Here is a 6,000-nt window from a genome sequence, read left to right as displayed (position 1 = left end):
AGGCTTCTAAACACTTGTTAAAGGATAGTTTTTCATATACTTAATTTTCCCTGTAATTTAGTTTTTAGTTTCTTTCTCTTTCTCTTAGGGTTTAGATTTCTTTTTAGTTCTTGTCAGTTGTGTTCTTCGAAAAACTTGATTTGTACACACAATAAAATGTTCGAGGATTTATGTGCTTCATTAATCAAATATAATCAGAATTCTCTAAACTTTGTTCTTGATTTATTTTCATGCATATCTTTATCATCAAGTTTCTTGAGGAACTAATCTTCTTATAGGGGATTAGCGAGTAGAGGTGTGATTGATTAATTGCTATGTAGGGTTTTCTTAGCGGATCAACTATTCGGGAGATGAAGAATTTAAACCCTAGGCTTGACGACCCTAGGAAATCATTTAGATGGGTATTAACCCAAAATTGGTTAGGCCTATCCGTGAACACCTTAGCCTTAAACCGGTTTGAACAGTGAGGTCGAGAGATAAGTAGTTCTTGTTGACTTGTTAGTTTAGTGGAAGATCGAGAGATCCTGCTAGGGTAACGACTAATTGATTGAATAGAAACCTGAAATAGGAATTAGTTATGATCACTAAAGCAAGTTAATCACCCATGTCTCCATTTGATTGAGTTTAGAAATTAGTTCTTTGAAGTCCCTTTTATTTATTCAAATTTTTAATCTTTTATTTGTAAAAACCCCAAAAATCATTCCTTTATGATTTATTGTAATATAATTTATTTAAACTACTAATTAATTCTATTTGCGTTTAGGTTAACTTTAATTTAGTACTCGCCTTCCTTGGGTACGATCCTTGGAGTACTTGCCTACTTTATTGTAAAACTATATTACAACCTAACCCGTATACTTGTAGACGCTGCCTCAAATCTATATCTTTAGTAGCAATATTCATACTCTGAACATTAGTACATTTAGAGGCAGTCAACCGTCGTAGTTGGAATTTGTTGTAACTATGAGTACACAATGAACAATTAAATGCAAATAAACTGTTGATTCTTCCTCCAATCATATCAACCCAACCTATGCAAATGCAATATAAACACATTCCAAGACATTCAATTATCTCATCACCAATCAATGACAATCATAAATAAATTAGGCATCCAATTTTGCAACCAATGTAGGCACTCGGATCATTCAATCGAGTATTCATAAAATACATGTAACATTATTCACTATTCAGACAATCAATTAAGAGTAATTCGATTAATAATTCAGTCATCCATATATCTCGTTGTTCTATTCCTAATCCAGGACCTAATTACATAGTTTAGTTCTTTAAATGGCATTAAAAACCTAATTAGTGATTGATTTGAATACAATAATAAAAGTTAAGAAAACACTATGGTTTTTAAGTTTCAGGTGCCACACGGCTGTGTGATTAGACCGTGTGCAAAGCCCTATGCCATGTGCGAAGTGAAGATGCGAGGGATTACAGAGGGACATGGCCGTGTCTGAGGCCGTATGATCTATACGGTCTAGCCACATGCCAATGTGGTAGGTGGTATGCGACTAGGCAATTGTAAATTTTTACTTGATTTTTCGTAAAAAAACACACACTTGACTTCTAGGGTCTTATACGATGATCCTCATGTCCAAGTATGATCTAGATTACCAACACGAGTTTTTCTATTGAAAAAATGTAAGAAATAGTGACGGATTTCAACTTTTAGGAAGTTTTTTGACAAGATCATAAAAGATTCGTAATGGATGAAAGATTTAACAAAAACTATGATTTTCCAAAATTGATAAGATCTAGTTATTGGAAAACGAGAAAAACTTACCGATCTTGATAGAAATTTAGAAATTGATGGCACAAAATTCAACGATTGATGATAAACAATTTGATTTGGACTTGATTGCAAAGTTAAGATTCAAGAACTAAATTTCCAGGAAGAACTTTGAGAGAATTTTGTAAAAGAGGGTTTGTAGAGAAAATTGAGAATAAATAGGGAGAATGGGGGTTTCAATTTTGGTTAGAATCAAATAGGAAATCCTAATTGTGCTAGGAAGTGGTTTATTAGTTGGACTTTGGAAAGAATAAGGTTTATTTGGAAATTAACCCTTTTTGGTCGAAATCAAGGAAAAATAAAGGAAAGGAAGTGAAACAAAAATGACTTAAACCTAATATCAAGGGAATGGAGAGGATGAAGCTTAGCCATTGGGTTAATGCCCATTCTATGGCCATATTTTACCTCAAATAATACATAAGCTACTTTTACCTTGGTTCCTTAAGTGCAGAAAAACAAAAAGGAAAAGTGAAAAAAAAAGTGGGATTTGAACATTGGATTTCTAGGGATTTTACTAAGCTCTTAACCACTACTGCTAGGACTAAATTCATGATGATTTCTAAAATTCTAACCTTCTAATTTGTGAAGTGTTACAACTTAGGATAGGATACAATTGGCACGCTAATAGGTTATTTAGCACGCTGTACAAGATTGATATGTGTTGAGATAATGATATATGACATGATATTATACATTGAATGTACTAGAATCCATCATTTGTTATGGATTACGTAGTTATATTTACAGTGATCCTGGCGTGTTTTTGGGGGCAGATGTAAAGCTTATAGGCTTAACACTTGGTGCCCATGCATGTTTTAGAGGAATTAGCCTATGGGCTAAGCACTTGGTGCCTAGGCATGTTCTTGGTTGAATTGGCTCAGTTGGGCATTCTGACATGTTTTGGGTGGATAACCACATATCTGTTTCTATTCATATAGTTCATTTGGCTGAATCTTGATGGTTAAATGACAAAAGGATGTTTATTTGATATTTGGTTACAATACCTTGATGATTAACTTGTAAATGTGTTCATGTCTTCTGATTTTATATTATGACTTGGCATTGAATAATCTTGTACAATTTGAATGGTTATATGGCTTATATATAAGGATCTCAACCGTTGACATGGTTGTGATGACAAGATTTTGTGTTAGTTAATTGTTCTATTAGTTTATAAATGTGACAGTAAGGCATATTATATCATTTTTCTACCTATGAACTTACTAAACTCAATTATAGCTTACTCTTTGTTGTTTTACTATTTTCCTGTATATATCGTTTTGTGGAACCTAACGATTGGATCAACTAGAAGATCACAATATACAACCTCTTTTTGGTAGATTTTGAAATCGTTTTATTTCGGTTTTGTGGCACGTAATAGGTGTAACTTGTATATGTATATGTATATAAGTGTTCACCATAAGTGGTATGTTTTGTGCTTGTATAAAAGTTGTATGCTTGTTGGATAATAATGTGGTTGATCATGGGTTGATATGGAGATTTTGAATGTGGTATTGAGTTTGATACGTGATGTAATATATAAGATAGAATGAAATATATACATATGAGTTATAATGTGATAGGGAATGTTTGAATAGGTAAAAATTTTGTTTGAGTTTGAATTTGATTGCATGAAATGTTATGTACATTGTTCTTTTTGATGGAAAATATGTTAGTGAACATGTCTTGATAAATGATTATTAGTTAGTGAATGAAATTATAGCATTTTGAAACCTTATATGATATTGTTTGGTTAAATGTGAATTTGATAGTAAATGATGTTGATCATTAGGTTTGAATGTTGTTTGTGATGGTGCCTTATGGCATATTGATTAGAATTAGACAAATGACATGTTTTGGTATGTTTTTAATGTGATTTGAATAGGTGAGTGAATTGAATGGTTAATGGTATGCTTCAAGTTTAAGTAAGCAAATACATGAATGACTTGTTTTTTAAGGTACTTTATGGCACACATGGGCTATCACACAGTTTGACACATGGTCGTGTGCCACATATGGGCTTGCGGCACGGCTATGTGGTTATTAGATTTTGGGAGTAAATGTTGCACACAACATCAATGAGTTAAACGGCTTAGGCACACGGTCATGTACCTCCATCTTGCACAACCTCAATCTGTTACACAGTCGTGTGACCTTTTTATACACGGCATCAGCCTTCCACACGGTTTGAGTACAGGACTGTGTGTTATTGTACCACACAACCTCAGCCTATCACATGGCCGTGTGACCCATTGTTTTTTGCTTTTACCGACTTTTATGTTATGTTTCTAATTAGTCCTTGCTTGTTTCTAAATTGATTTTAGAGCTTCATAAACTTGATTTAAGCCCAGTTTTTGTATGAATGTTATTATTATTGAATGATTATTTATTAATGTTTGTATTGAAGTAAATTTTAAATTGAAATGATATATTCTTGTCGTGTTAAATGTTGTAGCATCTCGTAACCCTAATCTGTCGATGAAGACGGGTGAGGGGTGTTACAAACTTAATCCTATTCATGATCTAGCTCATTCTTCCCACTAAGACTTTTCCTTGAAAGCTTAGTTACAAACTAAACAAGAAGCACAATTTGTTAACAATAGTTTTGCACTAAAATAAATTCCTCACACAAACTAGATTGTTTCTCTAAATCTCATCCATAAAACTGAAATAAGCATTCTCTTAAATACACATAATTGCTTGCTTAATTGTAATCGATACTAAACTTTATCTATTTAAAACCAGCTTTGATAAAGTCTTCAATATGGAATAAATTAGCATAGATCTTCTTAGCATAATCCTCTAAGAAAATTTAATCTCTCTAAATAAGGAAACTCAACAGCATTGGAAGTCTTCAAAGTATCCTTGACATGATTTTTATCACGTTCTGACTTCAATAAAGTACTAATTTTTTCCTCAATCAAGATAAATTTATTAATAAAGAAAATCTTAAAGAGGTTACAAAATTAAACAACTAAAATGGATGAGAAACAACCAATATCCAACATCCAACATATCAAAACGACTAAATTGAAATCAAATTATACGAGGCCCCCAAAACCAAGCCAGAATTAGCTTGCAAATCATACTACAAATCAACTATACCAAGTCATAATTTCAATCCTAATCGAAAATAATTAAGCATCAAAAAGAAAATATACAAACAAAAACTCACTAGCAACCAAAATCATCATTCAACCATAAAATGCTACTCTGCATATTACTCATCCCTAGTTTCTTTCATAACGAGTTCATGACTTAAAGATGATCAAACCTCCCATTAACTACTCCTCACAAGCATTAAAACAAACATTTGGCATTCAATCACAACTCTAATTGTTTATCCATGAATCACCTTATCAAAACTATACCCCAACACCAATCTTGTACGTGCAATAACAAAATCTAAAACCTCACTATTACCCTACTAAATCCAAACATTGTTCACTGCCAACTCTTAAAATGCCACTATCAACGTATAAAAATACTAGAGAAAAAGTTCTAGTGAATCTCACGAAAATAAAATGAAAAGAAAAGATAAAATGTACAAGTAAAATCTCACCACAAAATAACACAAGTGTAAACAAAATCCAAACCAGACCTCAGAAATAAAACAAAAAAACAAAAAAAAAACCTAATTGTCAAATGTATGTTTTTAAAGAATCTAAGTTTTTCAATCCAAATTCCCCAACAAAAGAGTCTAAAGCTACGATTATATATTTGAATTTTCTCTATTAATGATGGCATTGATAGGATTATTAGTACATAACTTATTTAATTGTTGAAATTAGTCTTTCCAATGAAAAAGAGAACACTTTTTTATAGAAAAAGAGAACACTTTTTTATAGGTAATACCTAAAAAAAAGACGCATAAGATTAAAAGTCATTCTATTATATTTCAAATCTTAATAATGTCAAAACTATAAAGGAAATAGGTAATATCAAATCCTTTACTACTTTGCACCAAAATAATGATGAAAAAAGTTAATAAGAAAAACCATCCTTAAATATATATAAATTTTTTTCATGATAATTAGATTTATTTTTTAATGTTAGATAAATTAAGTAAATATGAAAAAAAATATTTTTTAAATTTTTTTTATGTTTTAACCTCGTTTTACTTACAAGCATGATTTTAGACTTTGGTAATCAATATAATTCAACTAATATTGGTAGTAAATTAATTTTACTGTTGAAAT

The sequence above is a fragment of the Gossypium hirsutum genome, chromosome D08, assembly GCF_007990345.1.
Source record: "Gossypium hirsutum isolate 1008001.06 chromosome D08, Gossypium_hirsutum_v2.1, whole genome shotgun sequence".
In the NCBI taxonomy this organism is placed as follows: Eukaryota; Viridiplantae; Streptophyta; class Magnoliopsida; order Malvales; family Malvaceae; genus Gossypium; species Gossypium hirsutum.
Note: the sequence above shows the minus strand (reverse complement) of the source record.